We start from the raw sequence: 20,297 nt of genomic DNA on the forward strand, positions 1-20,297 counted from the left end.
AGCCTCAACGGAGGCACACCAGTTCAGAACGGTTGGAATTCCAGGCCTCTCTTAGAAAACCAGGTCTGTGTTTGAGAATTACTCTCAAATCATTGATTGTGTGCAGAGTGGTGGGGCTGGAGGGATGAGGGGAAAGAGGCAGGACTACTCTACGTCTTACTGTTTCAGGGATCCCAAAGATTACTCCCACTTTCGGAGATTTGCTAGAAGGAGTCACGGGACTCAGCAAACAGTTGAACTCAAAGCTGGAGTTCATTATAGCCACATAGTAAGAATATACAGCTGGATCATAAGGGAAAGACACAGGCAGAGAAATCAATGCCAGGCTTCCTTATACCCACTCCCTCCAGTGACGGGGCACACCTGAGCATGTTCCTTTCTCCAGCAACTAAAAGTACAGTACCGTGTGCAATGTTTCTGCCTGGGGATCCCATTATGGACTCAGCATCCAAGGTTTTTCCTGGGGTATGGTCACAGAGGCACCCTCTGACTAGCAAGGACCAGTCTTCTAGATTCCCAGAAGAAAGCAGGTGTTCGGCATAAATCACGTTGTTTGTGCGAACAGTTTAAGCAGAGTGAACCATTCTGATTTCTTAGAGAATGGGACAAGTACCAATTCCCAGGTGTCAGCTAAAGCCCCCCACCCTTGCAGACAGACCCTTCTAAACATAGCAAACTCATGCCTGCTTTGTTAACTCTTCTCTCCACTTTACCCCATGAAGAAGTTGTGAAAAGGCGTCGAACTTTCCCCTATTTTCAGCATCATAAGATCAGCAGATAAAGAGAAGCAACATCATAGGAGGCTTTCTAGGAATTCTCTTTTGCAGTGGCTTGGTCCTGCAAATACCCGTTTGGAAATATCAGTGTTCGATAGCTCAGGTGAAATTTAGAGACCCCCCCAGGTATACTGGTACTGAGGCCCATGTGGGCCCGGCTAAAAGAACAAACCAAACCAATAAAAAAGAACTCTTACTTTGTTAGCTTTAAATAGACAATATCGATGGGCTATATTTAATGATTGCCTTCATTTGAAAAGCATATTAAAAACTGAGATTTCATTTCTTGTCTCCCAGCAGCAAGACTCTGCTTGGAATAACAGTTCAGATTTCCAGCAATGAGGCCAACTCATCCGGTGACATAAATTTCATTTACCACAAACATAAACCATGTTTTCAGCAATAATTTACATATCTGAAATGACAGAAATTGGAAACTAATCAGCATAGCCTAAATACATGGCCCTCTTCATTGTAACTTTTTATAGCCAAAGTGACCTTTCTTAGTGGCAAGGTAGCATATTTATAGGATGCTATTTTCTCATGTAATTCACTGTCACATTACATTTTCATAAATATTACTGAAAGGTGAAATCGCTGCATGTAATAATAACTCATAAATACTAAACTGCATCCTTGAAAAAGCAGTGAAAAGATACTAAATAAAAGTTTGCAAAGAGAAAATTATTCACGATTTCACACAAAATGCCTATTTTGCATGTTACCTTTCAGACTCTGTCCAGATCATATATATTTTAGAAGTTTATGATCATATTGTGCATCAATGCTCAGATTTTAAACAGAGGACAAATATTTTTCCTATTTCTCCACAGATGTCATAATTACCACTCCATTACATTACTTGCTGCAGGAGACAGTTTTACTTTTAATCTGTGTATTAAATTCTTAATTTTTAATCCAAGTAATCAATACCCATTGTTACAAACAAAATAGTCAAAAAATTACTTTAAATGAAAAGTCACAGTCACATGCCAGCTGCTATTCCCTAGTAGCAACCGCTTTTATTTGAATGTCCATTTTTAATTTTCTACTGATCATCTCCACATCACTAAAAAACATACTTATACTATGATTTCTTAACGTATTGATTTTAGGTATGATCTACTGATTGCTACCTTTGGTTTCTTTATTGGTTTCCTTTGTAATTACTTATCCCTTCATTTCTTGTTCCATCTATGATGGGTGGAATTTTCTTAATTCCCCATTCTATAGGAGTGAAGAGTGATGACTGCCCTCATCTTCCCCTTCATTTTTCCTCCCCAACTTCACTCTGAAGCTCTGTTGTTCATGTTTACACTTTTATAGCATGGAGGTGGATAATACTTACATGCTGCTCTGTAGCCATGTCTGTCTTCCATACTTTGTCCATAGGTGAATTTTAAAAGTTGAAATCAATCAACAGTGTCTATATAATGATGATTCCATAACTACTGTTCACTCGTGGAAGTAAATGGTATAGCGTTGCTATATTTCCTTTATTGTATAGCATTTTATTTTTTCTGGAATTTATAGTTGTCCTTGTCTTCCTTCTTGCAATGTCTGTATTGCTTCCTTATATGATCTAGAAAATTAAAGGTAGTAATGTATCTATAGAATCGCTTTTCCTGGCCTATTCCTACTCTCTGATATCTCCTTCCCAAAGAAATCATGTCTCCTGCTCCAACAATAACTAACTGTCAGTAAAATTCAGCTGTCATCCTGGGATTCTCCTTCCTTACTCTATTGGGTTGAAATTATTATTTCCACTATTCCATCTTCTCTTTTACTTTTTTCTCCCACTTAGAACATATCTGAAGTATCTGTATTCTATTCTTATACTTGCCTGATAGTTTTGCTGGGAAGAGAAATCTAAATTGAAAATAATTTTCATTCAAAAACTTGAAGTTTTACTTCATCAACCTATCACATCCTTTGTTGCTATGGTTCCTGATCTTTTACAGGTGGCCTGTTTTCATGTTTTCTTATTTTGTTTTGTTGTTTTCTTCCTCAAAAAACTCATAAATGTTTGTCTTTTCCCAGGTGTTCAGAACATTCAGAAACTGTGTTTTCTCTGTAGATCATGTTTTATTTATTTGTGCTAGACATTAAGTAGATCTAAGTAGATCTCTTCATTCTTGTTTTTCAGTGCTATGAAATTAATTTTTTTTATAATTTCCTCCTCTGTCTTTTCCCTGTTCTCTTTATAGTCTGCCTAGATTTATTCTCTATAACTTATCTTTTCTCTCACATTCTCCATCACTGCTTTTCTCTATTATACCTGCCTCAAAATCATCGACCCTTTCCGTGTTTTAAAAAACGTTATACAGTCATATATTAAATATTTGGTTCCTTGTTCCTTTTTTCAGAGCATTTTGTTTCATGGATGCAGTGCCTGCGTACATTTTTCTGAGAATCATAAGAAAAAAATCTAATCTCTTCTCTGATTTATTTCTGCTTTTGTGTGTGTGTATGTGTGTGTGTGTGGTGTGTGAGGTCATTTTTCCTGCCTATTCATCTTGTGTTCTTTTCTTCATTTTTCAGATTTTCTTCAAATACCTGGTGCCTCAGTTGCATATATTTAAGGATCAAGCAACAAAAAACTGACAGGTACCTTATGCCCATCAAGATGACTATTCTCAAAAAAAAATAGAAAATAATAAGTGTTGGTGAGGATACGGAGAAATTGGAACCCCTGTGCCCTGTTGCTGGGAATGTAAAATGATGCTGCTGCTATGGAAAAGTGTGGCAGTTTCTCAAAAAAAAAGAAAAGTAGAATTGCTATGTGATCCAGCAAGTCCACTTCCGGGTATCTACCCCAAAGAATTGAAAGCAGAGTCCCTAAGAAATATTTGTGTACCTATGTGCATAGCAGCACTATTCACAATAACCAAAAGGTGGAGGCAACCCAATTGTCCATCAACGGATTGGAGATTAAACAAAACATGGTACGTACATACAACGGAATATTACTCAGCCTAAAAAGGAAAACAATTCTGACACATGATACAACATGAATGTTGAGGCATTGTGCTAAGTGAAATAAGCCATCAACACTGTACAATTTCACTTCTATAACATATCTAGAGAGTAATCAAATGCACAGAAACAGAAAATTGAATGGTGGTTGCCAGAAGCCGAGGGAAGGGGGAATGGGAGATGTTGTTTAATGGATAGAGAGTTTCAGATTTGCAAGATGAAAAAGTTGTGGAGGTTGGTTGCACAACGATATGAATATACTCAGCAATATTGAATGGTACACCTGAAAATGGTTACGATGATTTTTTAAAAAGAGGAGAAGAACCTGACAAGGAGCTGTAGCAGAAGCACTGGGGCATGACCCATTATCTTCTCAGCAAATGACAATTTCAGCTCATGCTGGCATGACTCCAATTTGATGTGAGTGCACCAGTTCATGGCAATGTTTTAAATTTTTGATGGGAAAGTAATCAATATTAGCAACATACATTTTTGTATGAACACTTTTCTCCAAGATATGGACTCAATGACATGAGTTGTTCTGTATTTGGAAATGGTCTTAATTATGACACAGCAAGGAATGAAATGGCAATGAGTTAAACTGCTCAGAACACAGGAGTTCTGATCTTTAGTACAAATTTTCTAGGAATATATAAAGCAAGCAAGAGGGGTGGTGTTGGAAAGAAAAGAATTTCAGCATCAAATGAAAGCTACCACCTTAAGACAAATTGATATAGAAGCAAGATTTTCTTTAGCCTTTAAATCCATAAATTCTACTTTCTTGAAGGATTGCTTTCATTTTATAACAGTAATATGTTTTTAAAGAAGAAAAAGAGGTTGGGGCACAGTGGCTCACATCCAGCCAACCCAGTCAAGGGCAGGAGGCCGTGGTGGGAGGATCACTTCAGCACAGTAGTTTGAGACCAGCCTAGGCAACATAGTGAGACCATTTACCAATATTTTAAAAAATTAGCTGTGGGCTTCTGTGGTGCACACACCTGTAATCCCAGCCACTTGGGGAGGCTGAAGTGGGAGGATTGCTGAAGGCCGGGAGTTGGAGGTTTGCAGTGAGCCATGATAATGCCACTGCACTCCAGCCTGGGCTACAGAGTGAGACCCTGTCAGAGGGCAGGGGAGGGGAGGGGAGGGGAGGGAGGGAGGGGAGGAAGAAGGAAGGAAGGAAGGAAGGAAGGAAGGAAGGGAAGGAAGGAAGGGAAGGGAAGGGAAGGAAGGAAGGAAAGGGAAGGAAGGAAGGAAGGAAAGGAAGGGAAGGAGGGAGGGAGGGAGGGAAGGAAGGGAAGGAAGGAAGGAAGGAAGGGAAGGAAGGGAGGGAAGGAAGGGAAGGAAGGGAAGGGAAGGAAGGAAGGAAGGAAGGAAGGAAGGAAGGAAGGAAGGAAACAAGAAAGGAAGAAAGGAAAGAAAGGAAGAAAGGAAAGAAAGGAAAGGAAAAGGAAAGGAAAGGAAAGGAAAGGAAGGAAGGAAGGAAGGAAGGAAGGAAGGGAAAGAGAAAGAAAGAAAGAAAGAAAGAAAGAAAGAAAGAAAGAAAGAAAGAAAGAAAGAAAGAAAGAAAGAAAGAAAGAAAGAAAGAAAAGAAAGAAAGAAAAGGAAGGAAGGAAGGAAGGAAGGAAGGAAGGAAAGGAAAGGAAAGGAAAGGAAACAGGGAGCAGAAGTGTCAGCATATTTCTTGAAAATATTCAATATAGAGCCAAGTCATTACTGTCCAAAGTCAGTATTAACATGAGGATGAGTATTTAGCTTTACCATTCAGATTTTAAACTATGAGGTTTTTGTTTGTTTGTTTTTAATGTAAGACAATAGGTAAGTACTTTTTAACTTTGGAGTCTCATAGCTCTCTATATAAAAGCAGTAGTAGAAGTAGCTACGGACTAAGAATGACTTGAATCATAATGCCCATTACTCAGCTAAAAATAATCAGTCGAACCGAACTATCACGGCATTTTCAGGGATAAAAAAGAAAAATTCCATTTTCACTGTTGTTAGCAAAGAAAACATATTTCTACATCTTCTACAAGGAAAAAAAAAGTACTATTAAGCACAAGGGGATAATATCTGGCTCTAATTCAATTCTGCCAAGAGGCCCAGAAGTAATCAATAAACACTTATTAACTAATCATGCGGCATCTCGTTTCCGTGAGTGAAATGGTGAGTGTTGTATACATCCAGAAAATAACCCTTTAATGTATATGAAAAAATGGGGAATAAGGAAAAAGCTATGGTGAGTGGCTGATTTCACATCAAATTTCGCAGGAAACTGTTTAGCTTTCTTTTTCCTATACCTCGCTGGCACATCTAAGGGTGGAAGGGAAAAACATCAAGGCTAAAATATTACGGTCATATTTTACTGCTTCTTTCATAGTTATCCTTTAAATGCTTCTGCTATAGTCTTGGAAATTCCACACTACCTCCAGTCAACCTTTAGAAAATCATCAGTCAAAACAAATGCAGTCAATTTGAGGTCGGGGGCATGTTAAGGAGGTGTTGGTCAAAGGACACAAAATTTCAGGCAGACAGGAGAATAAGTTCAGGGGATCTATTATACAACAAGGTGATGACAGTTAACAACAATAATTGTATTATTGGAAATTGCTAAGAGAGTAGAGTTTAGATATTTTCATCACAAAAAAATGGTAAGTATGTGAAGGGATAGGTTAAGTAATTTTTTTACTCATTCCACAATGTTTGTGTGTGTGTGTGTGTGTGTGTGTACACATATACATACATAGTACACCATAAATATATACAATATTAAAATAATAATGACCCAAAAAACAAGTACAAAGTACCCAATTTGTGTCCACAAAACTCAATTATAATCAGAGGAGTCAAGGAATTTTTCAGATAATTCAGGCAAAACCCAGATGCCTCTGGCCTGCATTATTTTAGTAGACTAATTGCCCCTTCATCCACTTTACCTTTTCATGTGCCTTGATGAAGGCAGAAGATTTAGGTTGCCATCCTCTCTGAAGGCTTAAAAAAGAGGAACAGTCAAGGCATCTTTCCTCAGACTGGGTCCAAAAGCTGTATCTTACATATTCATAATGGCAAGATTCTCAAAGGGAGACCTAGCTTTAAACCTAGGGGACAGGACTTACCTGCCTATCAAATGGGGGCAGAGTGCACAGGACAAAAGCCATTGTTTTGTTTAGCTCTCACTTACAAGTAAAGAGCATGCAGTATTTAGTTTTCTGTTCTTGCATTAAGAACATATCTTGACATAAGATAATGGCCTCCATCTGCATCCATGTTGCTACAAAGGACATAATTTTGTGCTTTTGTATGGCTGCATACCATTCCATGGTGTATATGTACCCAATTTTCTTTATCCCATCAACTGTTGATGGGCACCTAGGTTGACTCCATGACTTTACAACTGAATAGGGCTGCAGTGAACATACGACTGTATGTATCTCTTTGACAGAATGAATAATTTTCCTTTGCGTCTATATCTAGCAATAGGGTTGCTGGGTCAAATGGTAGCCCCTGGGGACTGCTAGATGGGGGAGGGTAGAAGAGGGGCATGGGCCAAAAATACTACCTACTGGGTACTATGCTCACCACCTGGGTGTTGGTACCATCTGTGTGCCAAACCTCAGCATCATGCAATATATCCACACAACAACCCTGCAAATGTACACCCAATTTAAAAAAATGGTCACACCAACTAGAGACTAAGGTGGACTCTAGTGGTTTGAAAGATAAGACTTAGGTACTGTGGACCCCATGAAAATGCTGGACATTAACTCATGTTATTGAGTATGAAATCCAGAAGGCAATTTCTGGAAGACACCAACAGGGATCACCAGTCAGAGGTACCACAAATGTGACATATCTCCAAAGTGGGACATATCTCAAAACTGCATTTTTTTTTTTTTTTTTGGCATTCTATTTTCTCCTCTCATGACGGCAACACTAGATGGCCAGTTGCCACAATACAAAGCTGGCAGTCATGCCACAATCCTCCCTCCTTTCTTTTCTTTCTTTTTTGAGACGGAGTCTCGCTCTGTTGCCCAGGCTGGAGCGCAGTGTGCAATCTCAGCTCACTGCAATCTCCACCTCCTGGGTTCACGCCATTCTCCTGCCTCAGCCTCCCGAGCAGCTGGGACTACAGGTGCCCGCCACCACGCCTGGCTAATTTTTTGTATTTTTAGTAGAGACGGGGTTTCACCATGGTAGCCAGGATGGTCTCGATCTCCTGACCTCGTGATCCACCCGCCTCAGCCTCCCAGAGTGCTGGGATTACAGGCATGAGCCACCGCGCCCAGCCTCCTCACTCCTCTCTCATATGCATATCCTGGCGCTCTGACATGCTCATCATTCACTTTTCGATCCCCTCCTGGTCTTGATCTTCACTGTTACCCACCACCCCCGCCCCCATCACTTCTGTCTGGGATCCCTGTAACAGTCTCCAACAATCACCTAACCTCCCTGCCCCCATAAGGCGCTTCTTCCATCTTTGTTTCTTCACTATGGCCTAACGGTCTTTTTGAAATATGATTACATTGTTTTCTTATTTCAAATCTGTCAGAGGTGCTAAGTCACTCTAGGTATGAAAATTTGTTCATTTATTAACTGAAAAAAAATTTTTTTTAGTCATGGTAATACAGCTACATGTTTAAAATTTCAAATATTACCAAAGGGTATGAAATGACTTGTCATTAAAATATAAGTATCATTTTCATGAAATGTAAGTTGTTCACCCACCCATACCCCCAGGGCTCCTACTATTAACAGTACCACAGAATTTTTCTATGCATATATATGTGTTATATTAACAGATATGTCATACATAACATTTTACACAAATGCATTTTATGTAATTCATATTGAATATTATGTCATATGAACGTACATAGATCTACTTCATTATTTTGTGCAATATTTACAGTGTAAAATGTCATTTTTGGGGGTGGGCATGGTGGCTCATGTCTGTAATCCCAGCACTTCAGGAGGCCAAGGCAGCTGGATCACCTAAGGTCAGGAGTTTGAGACCAGCCTGACCAATATGGTGAAACCCCCATCTCTACTAAAAATATGAAAATTAGCCAGGTGTGGTGGCGAGCGCCTGTAGTCCCAGCTACTCGAGAGGCTGAGACAGGAGAACTGCTTGAACCCTAGAGGCGGAGGTTGCAGTGAGCCAAGATTGTGCCACTGCACTCCAGCCTGGGCAAAAAAGCGAGACTCTGTCTCAAAAAAAAAAAAAAAATCCACTTTTAAAATTAGCAGATCCTGTGGATATTTATATTGGTAACTATACTAAAGCACAATCAAGTTTTAACACCTAAATTCAGCAGATGAGTCCCTTATGATCTGGCTGCTGCCTACACACTTTGCTTCATTTTCCTTTACTTCCCCATATCCAGTTTTCCTTCCAGCCCCACCAAGCTTCTCGTAGTTCCTCAAAACACCATCATTCTAGGTTACATCTGCCTGCAGTGCCCTCTTTGGCCTTTCTTTGGCCAATTATCATCTTTTAAAAGTACTAAAATTCTAGTCTAATTTTGACACCCCTCTTCTGAACTCCCTTGATTCCTGTGCTACACTATGCTACATGGGCTCTGGAAATAACTGTTGTACCTACCACTGCCCCTGCACTCAAAACAGGAGATGGAGGCATATAACTAAGTGAAATAATAAAGACTTACAGGATTGAAAAGAAGATGGGGCGAGTCTGAATGAAAATCAACATCATACTCCATAGCACTGTCGCGCTCATACTAATGAACAGAGCACCTGCAGGACAGAGGACGCTGAAGTGGGTGACCAACAGACTGTGCTCCTGGAGTACAACATCAATACAAGGCAGCGTAGGGCAAGTCAGCCATGCATATTGCAGAACCACAAAAGGCCAATGAAAGGAGAGGAAGCTGAGATTTGGGGCTGTCAGGAATGATTTCAAGGAGTGGTAGGACTGAACTGAGCCCTGACGGAAAAATTAAACTGAGAGGAGTGGTCAGGGTAGGAAGAAGGCTATGAAGAAACACCTGAGGACGGAATGCTGACCCATCAGGCTGGGACAGCAGAGGAGAGTGGAGGACAGCAGAGAGATGGAAAGAAGGCTGAACTGGGCTGGGCGCGGTGGCTCAAGCCTGTAATCCCAGCACTTTGGGAGGCCGAGATGGGTGGATCACGAAGTCAGGAGATCGAGACCATCCTGGCTAACACGGTGAAACCCCGTCTCTACTAAAAAAATACCAACAAAAAAACCTAGCCGGGCGAGGTGGCGGGCGCCTGTAGTCCCAGCTACTCGGGAGGCTGAGGCAGGAGAATGGCATAAACCTGGAAGGCGGAGCTTGCAGTGAGCTGAGATCCGGCCACTGCACTCCAGCCTGGGCGACAGAGCGAGACTCCGTATCAAAAAAAAAAAAAAAGAAGGCTGAACTGAGATGCTCAAGGTTCATGAATTAATTCAATACACGTTTATTGAGCAACTGCTGTTTGGGGCACTGGTGACACAGCAGTAAGCAAAATAAAAATCCCTGACCTCGTAGCACTTCCTTTCCAGGGGTTCAGCTGCTAATTCCTGGTGTCACCTCGAGCAAATCACCTCACTGATATGGATCTGCCTCTTTATCCGTAACATACGGGTCTTGGGCATTTCTAAGATCACTTTTCTCTCCAGTGTTCTAAGATGAATAGCAAGGCGTTGGAAACACTGGCGGACCAGATGATAGCAAGCTGAGGAACCTGGACCCCTTCATCTTGGCAGTAGGAAGCCTATGTGGATCTGTTAACAGGGAACACTTTCAAAGTAGAGGTTTAGGAAGATTGAGCTAATAGACTAAAGATAGAAGACAGAAGACTGGAAATTGGAAACAACTGAGGAGATTATTGATCCTTACGAGGTGATGAAGGCTTGGCCATACATCCTAAGACCAAAATCATGAGTGAACAGCACAGATGTGATACACCAAGAATAAGGTCCTTCTTTAAAATATTTGTTTTATTAAATAGCTGGCTATAAAGGCTTTATTGCCATGATACTGACCAAGAGAGAGAACTGAGGAGAGCTTTGCAAGGTAAAGACATTTCTGGGTCTCTGTGTAAGGCTCAGCTGAAGTGTACATACGTGTGCAGATTCGTGAGCTCTGAAGGAATGTCCCATCTGTCAGAGGAATACCATACAGCCCATACCAGCTGAAAAGCACTACCCAGGGCATGGCTTAGCACCATGTGTAAATGTGACTGGCTGTACTTTGGAAGATGCATGAAACCCAAGTAACATCAGTTGTCTCCCTTGGCATTCTGATACTAAGTGCCACTTGTGGAATTTGCTATCTTTAGCCCTCTCCCTTGAAAATTCTAGAGTGCTTATCACCCTAGTAGCTAATCGCTCAGCCATCTCTAGTTCAGCCTTCCCATGGCTAAAAGAACTTCAGAAGTCACTCAAAGATAAATGTCCCCTGCCAGAAAATGTCTTAAAATAGAATACTATGAGGGTTTCCTTGCAGTGAGTAATAGGCATTTACCTAACTATCCCCCATCCCCAGTCCCACCTCCTGCCTCCAAGAACAGGCCTCTGATCCATTCCCTTCGCTAAGCCTGGGGCACTGGGAGCCCCTTTATAAAGGTCCCTAGAGTTACCAATTTAGAAATTAGACAGAGTTCAAGGATTCTGTGATGGTTAATATTAGGTATCAACTTGATTGGATTGAAGGATGCCTAGATGGCTGGTAAAATAGTGTTTCTGGGTGTCTTTGTGAGGATGTTGCCAGAGGAGATTGACATCTGAGTCAGTGAACTGGGAGAGGGAGACCCACCCTCAATCTGGATGGGTATCACCCAGTTGGCTGCCAGTGCAGCTAGAACAAAGCAGGTGGGATAACCTTGCTTGCTGAGTCTTCTGGTTTCCTTCTTTCTCTAATGCTGGCTCCTTCCTTCAGCTCCTCCTGCCCTTGGACATCAGACTCCAGGTTCTTCAGCCTTTGGACTCCGGAAATTGCACCAGGGGCTTTCCAGGGGCTCTGGGGCCTTCGTTCACAGACTGAAGGCTGCACTTTCGGCTTCCCTGGTTTTGAGGCTTTCAAACATGGACTGAGCCACTACTGGCTTCTCTCTTCCCCAGTTTGCAGACTGCCTATTGTAGAACTTTGCCTTGTCATTGTGTGAGCCGATTCTCCCTAATAAATTCTCACACACACACACACACACAAATATATCCCATTGGTTCTGTATTAGAACCCTAATACAGATTCAACCTCAGTTCCATTCTTCTTGACTTATTAATTCCATTATTTGTGAAAAACGGACACATTGAAGAGTAATGAAATCTAAGGTAGCAGGACAGTTCAAGTCAAAGTCAGATGAACTTTGCAAACAGAACAATGGCAAAAGGTTTTTTTTTCACAGGCATTAAACTGTAACCAAATGCCTGGCTGCAATGTCCATTTTGTTCCAATCCCCAGCATGGCCCTTCACTTCCACTCCTTCTAGAGCATAACGAGAAAGAGCCACATGACCAGTCACTAAGAGTCAAGTGTCACATCTATTCTTATTTATGAATATTACATCAGCAGCCTCTCAAATTCTTTAAAACCACAGTGTGTGACAGCATCACAGGCAATCAGTTTTATATGATTACAAACCAGTAGCCAGAACTGCTTGTACTCATTTTTTTCCTGATGAGAAGACTATCAGAATTTTCTGGCTTTTACCCATTTTATGTGGGTGTGGAAAGATCAAAACCCAGAGGATAAGGTAGTTTATCCACAGTCGCTTAGAAGGAGAAAAAGAGAACCTTTGTGGTAACATAGGTAAGATTTTCACCTGGACTAAGTGTAATATTAAACCATACTTTTTTTTTTTTTTTAAGATGAGGTCTCACTTTATTGTCCAGGCTGGAGAGCAGTAGCACAATCATAGCTCACATTAACCTTGAACTTCTGGGCTTAAGCAATCCTCCTCCTTAACCTCCTGAGTAGCTAGGATTACAGGCATACACCACTATGCCTGGCTAATCTTTTAATTTTTTGGTAGAGATGGGGTTCCTGCTATGCTATATTGTCTAGGCTGGTCTTGAATTCCTGGCCTCAAGCAAGCTTCCTGCCTTGACCTCCCAAAATGTTGGGATTACAGGTGTGAGCCACTGCACATGGCCTTAAAACATATTTTCAATCTGCTTTCTGTCCTAATAACTTCTGATGAGTGAAACAAACACTCAGGCACAAACACTTTTCTGGTTATTCCATAAACAAACACTAGATCCCCTCTCCTTATTTGCTTCTTATTTAAACAACTTGGGTTTCGTTGGCCGTCATTGCAAACAACTTATTACCAACCACATTAGCCTCATCACAGATGAAGAGGAAGCCTCAAAATACCTACACCACCAGATGTCTGGGATGAGGAACCCTTTAAAGTTTCTGCTGTGTACAGCCTCTGACCACTTGACAACACTTCTCCCAGGAAGCAACACGGTTAGGTTTAAAATGATAAGAGGCTGGGACAGGCAGAGGGGACATGGAGCTGTTTCAGTTCGGATGTTCTGGTCCCATCAAGAGTCCCCAAGATCTGTGGAAGAAAGCGCTGAATAGAATGCAAAGAAGGCGGGCTGGACTGGCTCCCCCACATCCGAATTCCAAGTAATGCCTATGGGCTTGTGTAGGTGTAATAATAACTACTAATTAAATGCTATTCTATGCCAAGCATTATGCTAAGGGCCATATATATACTATATTCTTTAAATTCTTACAGCAGGCCAGGCACAGTGGCTTGCACCTGTAATCCTAGCACTTTGGGAGGCCAAGGCAGGAGGATCACTTGAGTCCAGTTCAAGACCATCCTGGGCCATATGGTGAGACCCCATCTCTACAAAAAAACACAAAAATTGGAGCTCATGCGTTTAACACTTCTGCTATAATGCCTCGCATACGAAAGTTATCAGACAGACTCGCTCCAATCCCACCTGTGGAGAATGCTCATGTTTATCAAAGACTACATTTCCCAGCCTTCCTTGCTGTTAGGTTGAGTCATGTGAGTACTGGATGGTTAGATATGAGTGGACATAATGTGAGAATATCTAGGCCAGACACTTAAAACATCCTTCAGTGTCCTCTTCCCCATCCATGTGGTCTCAGAAGGCACAAGTTCCAGATGGCACAGATATCAAATGGAAGCAGCCAGGGTGTCTGCGTCATTGTTTAGCAAGAGCTGCCCAGAAGAGCCACCCAACTCATGTGACGTGAGCAAGCAACAAACTTTTACTGGGTTAAGACACTGAGATTTCAGGGTTGGTTTATAACCATGGCGTAGCCTAGCCAATTCAGAGCCTATAATACCCAATTACCTTTAGGCATTAACTTCTTAGGGCCCATTGTCTACATCTGCCTAAATGGTGCTATATGCTGCTTGCCTTGCCTCCCTAAGCTACTAAATTACCTTCCAGAACACAAAGGGTTACATTGTTTCTACCAGATTTCCTTCAGAACATTGCCTCCTGTAAGGACAGATAATTAGATCAATGAAACAGAACAGAGGGTCCAAAAACAGGCCCACACATATGTGGTCAATTGATTTTCAATAAAGGCACCAAGGAATTCAATAATGATAGGAAAAATTTTCAGCCACTGGTGCTAGAACAATTGGATACCTGTATGTAAAAACAAAAACACTTCAACACTGAACCCGTTCCATATGCGAAAATAAATGTGAAATGACTAACAGACATGGATGTGAAAGTTTGAACCATAAAACTTCTAGAAGAGAACACAGGGAAAAACATGACCTTCGACAGATGAAGGGGATGTTGTGGAGTACTACCCAGGTTCCCCCTTCAGACCAAGACCCCATTCCCACAGCTGCAAGTGCTGACTGTTATGGTCACAGCTGTGTCTCTTCAAACATTTCCCTCAGCAAAACGGATCTGCCTCACCCAGGGGGTAACCCTCATCCAACGACTAGTCAAACTGTGTATACATAGCCCTGTTCCCTTGCCTCAATTTGAGATAAATTTGAAAATTATCCCATGAGAAATGAAACACATGTCCACAAGGACTTATTCCTGAATGTCTGAAGGAGCCTTAGTCATGACAGTAATAAACAGGAAATCCAAATGTCCATCGGAGGGGAATGGATAAGCAAGTTGTTGGATATTCATACAAAGGAATATTACTCAACAATAAAAAGGAACTACTGATATACTCAATATCACGAATGATCTTCAAATTATTAGGCTGAGTCAAATAAACCAGACACAAACAAGTATATATGATATTAATTCATCTATATAAAATACCAGATCAAATAAAACTTTGGTGCTAGAAATTAGAATGCGGTTGTCTCTGGGGCAGGGAGGAGAACGTTGCCTGAAAGCGGACAAGAAACTTGGGTTTACAGAAATGTTGTTTCTTTTCTTTTTTTGAGATGGAGTCTCTCTCTGCCGCCCAGGCTAGAGTGCAGTGGCCCGATCTCAGCTCACTGCAAGCGCTGCCTCCCGGGTTCAAGCAATTCTCCTGCCTTAGCCTCTGAGTAGCCAGGACAACAGGCACCCGCCACTACGCCTGGCTAATTTTTTGTATTTTTAGTAGAAACGGGGTTTCACCGTGTTAGCCAGGGTGGTTTAGATCTCCTGACCTCGTGATCTACCCAACTAAGCCTCCCAAAGTTCTGGGATTACAAGCATGAGCCACCTGCCCAGCCAGAAATATCCTATATCTTAATCTCACTGGTGGTTACACAGTGATGTACGCAATTATCAAAATTCGGCAAAGTGTAGATTTGAGATCTGCGCCTTTTACTGCGTAAAAATTACACTTCAATAAAAAATGTTTGCCTTCTGAGTTTGCTCTGACCGCCCCTATCTGTAGACAGCGATCTCTACCACTGTCAATCCCGGTGCAGTGAATTTTAAGAATGGTTCATAGTACAACGCCCATGTTTGAGTTCCAAACCTCAAAATATTTTTCTATCTGGCTTTATCCAGACTCAGCTTCTCTATTTTATCTGGATTTCCCTTCTTTTAGAAGCTTTACGGATCTTTAAAGGAAGTGACAAGTGTCTTCCCCATCTCTCCCCCGCTTTCAATCCGCTGATTCCAGACAACTAGGCTCGCTATTTTGCCATCTAAAGAATCATCTCCTCCGTACACAGATCACCGGGGACTTAACAGCAATAGCAATAATTCCTATTTCTGAGCGCTTACCACGCCTCAGTGTCCTAAGCGCTTTGTATTATTTCACTTAAAAACTTAAGGCAAACCGTTAACCTAGATATTACCACTCTCATTTTGTGTTGAGAATCGGTTCCTGCATGTGGGTCCTTGATCTGACTACAAGAATGAAGCCACGCATCCTCGCAGTGAGTGTTACAGCTCTTAAAGCTGGTGTGTCTGGAGTTTGTTCCATCCGATGTTCAGATCTGACCAGAGTTTTTCCTTCTGGGGAGTTCATGGTCTCACTGACTTCAGAGGTAAAGCTACAGACCTTAGCAGTGAGTGTTACAGCTCTCAAAGATAGCAAGTCCTGAATCGTTTGCTCCTCGGGGTGGGTCTGTGGTCTCCCTGACTTCACCAGTGAAGCCGCAAATGCTCGCGAAGAGTACTACAGCTCATAAAAGTAGTAAACGTAACGCAGACGCAATGAATTAACAGCAACATTTTCTAATGCGCAGCCAAACAGCCAGCAGCAGCAAAGAACACTGCAATAACTCCACAAACTGCAAACGTTGCTACTGCTAACGCCGGTGGTCTGCTTTTATTCCCTTATTTGGGCCCACCCACATACTGCTGATTGGTCCATTTTACAGAGCACTGATTGGTCCATTTTACAGAGCGCTGATTGGTCCATTTTACAGATTACTGATTGGTCCATTTTTACAGAGTGCTGATTGGTGCATTTACAAACCTTTAGCTAGACACAGAGCACTGATTCGTGCATTTACAATCCTTTAGCTAGACAGAAAAGTTCTCCAAGTCCCCACCCAACTCAGAAGCTCAGTCGGCTTCACCTCTGAATTTTACAGAGAAAGAAACTGACAGAGAAATTTTGCAATTTATCCTTAATTATAGAGCAATAATTTAAAAACTCGGGACTCAAACTGAACTCTATCTGGTCTCAAAGGCTGGATACTCTCCACTAGACACTATTTGCTTTCAATGTATGTTTAATAAAATATCACTTGCTTGAATTTAAAAATAGCTATACTATTAATAATGCAGTGATTATAATAAATATTCAAGACAGTTCTTTAAAGTAAATAACAGCACTTTTAAATTTAGAAGCAAGGAGCACCAATTTGCAAGCTCTGAGTTACCCTGGGTAAAGCCTAGCCAGAGCCACAGCTATGGAGCAGCTGAATACAGCTGCTGAGTGTCCTGGGGGGCTCCAGAAGACTTCCAGAATGCTCCAAACACATGCTCTCACAATTACATTTCTGTTCGTTGAATGTTTAGTGCAATGTAATTCATCTGCTCTCAATTATAACATTACCATTTCATTACCATTCAGAGCACAAATGTGTTGTCATTTTTTTAAAAACCCCAGTGAGATTAAATTCAGGCTTCCAGATACAACTTCAAACTGTCCCAAAGGGGCAAGTGTGATCGGGTGTGCTGAGGAAATTTTCTTGGTACCATTAAGCTCTGCATATTTTTCACTTCCCTTTGCTATGGACTGTTCAAAGCAAAGAAGGCATAGTTGGCACTGACCATAATTGAGGAAAAATGAGATCTGGCTGACGTATACATCTATGTGTGTGGGTGTGTGTGGGTAGGGGTGGAGATATATATGCACACACATATACACACACACATATATATATACTCGTACAAGAAAAAAGCTAGAGACACAGAGAGCAAGGAGACAAGGATACTATGGAGGCTACTGGCTAAATGAGAGATGAGCTTAGAGCCTGTCGCATCTCAGTCACCCTGAGGAGGCAGGCACAGTTGATACTCCATTATTCAGATACTGAGGATGGAGAGTCTAAAGTTGGCTTTTTTTTTTCTTTAAAAAAAATATTTTTGTTATTCATCTTCCTCCCTCTTAATTGCCTATCTTTTTTAGCAATTCACTGCTTTTTAGATGCTTTGTTAGAGATTTAACAGGGAAAATAAAAATATGCCAAATTAAAACCAGCCAATTTTGTTTTCTGACAGCATCTCTGATTAAAGGCATTGTGAGGAAGGGATTTTAAACTATCACCTAAAATAAGATTTCTTTTTCTTAATTATCTGTACATTTCAATTACTCTTTATAGTTCCTGGTCTCTTTTTCTCTATTCCTACCACAACATACTTAAAAAAAAAATGCATTTACCTTTCATTTTATCCGTCTTATACTTTTATAAAATAACTGCCTTTTTCTCATTCATACCTGCTACTTCCAATAGCCCTCAATTTAATCATTTTGGAGCTATTTGAGGGCATCCAATTTAATTATTGTAGGTCTGCAGCAGAACAAAGCATTGTGATGCCTTTCACTAAGATTACATACAATTTAAAACACATCAGAACATAAAAATCAAGTTATCTCCTGGAAATGTACCCTGGACAAAACAAACAATTAATTTTAAAAACCTCCAAAATATGAGGTAGCTATTGTATCAATATCAGAAAAATGTCTAGAAATATATATTGAGGTTCCACTCTGTGGTGTCTTCCAATAACAAGTTATTTTTTTCTAAACATAGGTTGATCACCTACTGTGCCAGACCCTTTGCATACGTAATTTCATTTAGACCTTGTAACAGTTTTATGAAATAGGCATTAGCCCATTTTACAGATACAGAAGTATGATTTAAATAAGCTATGTAACTTGTGGAAAGTCTGTCATCTGGTAGGTGAATTAGGAATAAATACATCACATCATCTGGATCTTTTCTGGCATTTATATAGAGATGGTAGAAAAGGGAAGAGGAAGGAAGCAAGGGCTGTAACACCACACGGAGATGTATTCCTAAAATAGAAGTTGATGAACTAGGATTCCCTGGTCAGGGTCAGCATTCACAGATGCTTGTTGGTAAATTCAAGAGAGAACAGGAAGGAGAAGACTTGATCAGCATGAATCCACCATTCCGGAAAACCTAATTCAAAGTGAATTGATCACTCAACAAATTCACCGATAGGAGAAATGGGCAAGAGACACGTGGAAAGTATGAGATGGTGTCCCTGCCTGCAAAGGATGCATAATCTAGATTGGCTGCCAATCTAAACACCAAGACACTCAGCACTGCCAGGCTAGCTACCAGGCTAGCTATTGTTGGGCACCATATTACAATTCTTATGACTTTGGAGAAGGCAAAATTTGACACACACTGAGGCAGTCAGGAAGGTTGGTGAGGAGCTGAAACTTCAGTGAAACCCTAAAGGGTCAAAGCTTTATGGGCAGGGCATGATGGCTTATGCCTGTAATGCTGGCACTTTGGGAGGCCAAGGCAGGTGGATTGCCTGAGTTCAGGAGTTCGAGACCAGCCTGGGCAACATGGTGAAACCCCGTCTCTACTAAAATACAAAAAATTAGCCGGGCATGGCGGAGTGCACCTTGAGTCCCAGCTACTCAGGAGGCTGAGGCAGGAGAATTGCTTGAACCTGGGAGGTGGAGGGTGGAGGTTGCAGTGAGCTGAGATCATGCCATTGCACTCCAGCCTGGGGAACAGAGCAAGGCCCTGTCTCAAGAAAAGAAAAATGCTTTATGAGCCAGGCAGTGACAATATCAAAACCTGTTTCTTCATCTATAAATTGGGAATAGCAATCCAGTCTGCTTCACAGCAGTGCTGTGAAGACTAAACAGAATAATTCATGTTGTCAGCACAATGCCTCGCACACAGGGCATCAACAAGTGGCAGCTATTATTGGCAAAGCAGTATGCCTACTTGGCTGGAGTGAATAACCTTCGGCTGAGGCCTTCCAGGCCTCAGTGTCTTGGCTGAAATGCCAGATAAACAAGTTGGCTGGTGCTCATAAGGGTTCCAGCAGAACCAGCCATCACTGCTGCCTTAGCCCACCGTCCTCTGCGAACTCCCATCTGACAGCAGGCCCTGGACTTAGACTTGTAGGCAGCTATCTAGGATACAGGATGTGCTTGTTGTAGCCAGCAAGACATCAGGAGTTGCTGAATCTCCAGCCTTGTGCTGCCCCAGCTGGAGAATCAGTCATTGGTTCCCAGAAAATGAATATGATCCTCCCACTAGGTGTCTGTCTATCCCTAGCTCCAACTTTTCGCTGCTGTCTCGTCTGCTGAGAGTAGACTAGTAAAATGTCTACTGCCCGACTTGATTATAAACCCCATGGACAATAAAGCTTAGATCATGGACAGAATCTTATTTCTCTAAACATTCATCCATACCTAGTATCACGTGCTGGCGCCTAGCACATACAAAGTGCTTATCAATGTGTGTTTGTTCACTTGAATTTAAAGGGTCTCATGACACTTTCAGCCATCACACCGCCACTTATTTAAACGTTTCTGTGCTACTAACAAGTGTTTGAAAATGCATCTTTTTCCCTCCTGCAGGAGCCTTGATACCATGGCAACCGCATTGGTTTGTCTTGGAAGTATGCTTTGGAGCTGAAGGCTTTCCCTTCTACCTGCT

At 41.5% G+C, this 20,297-nt stretch overlaps 1 long non-coding RNA gene across 4 annotated transcripts in view; it reads right to left on the bottom strand.

Annotated features, from left to right (window-relative positions):
* Window positions 1–969: 969 nt before the first annotated feature.
* LOC103885721 overlaps window positions 970–20,297 on the bottom strand; it is an 86,211-nt gene continuing 66,883 nt past the window's right edge. For all 4 annotated transcript variants that reach the window (XR_004181538.1, XR_004181536.1, XR_004181537.1 and 1 more), the window contains 2 exons: window positions 2,125–2,358; window positions 970–1,191 (listed from right to left, as the gene is read on the bottom strand). This is a non-coding gene — a long non-coding RNA (uncharacterized LOC103885721). The remainder of the gene's footprint in view (window positions 1,192–2,124; window positions 2,359–20,297) is intronic.

The sequence above is a fragment of the Papio anubis genome, unplaced genomic scaffold, assembly GCF_008728515.1.
Source record: "Papio anubis isolate 15944 unplaced genomic scaffold, Panubis1.0 scaffold321, whole genome shotgun sequence".
NCBI classification, from domain to species: domain Eukaryota; kingdom Metazoa; phylum Chordata; class Mammalia; order Primates; family Cercopithecidae; genus Papio; species Papio anubis.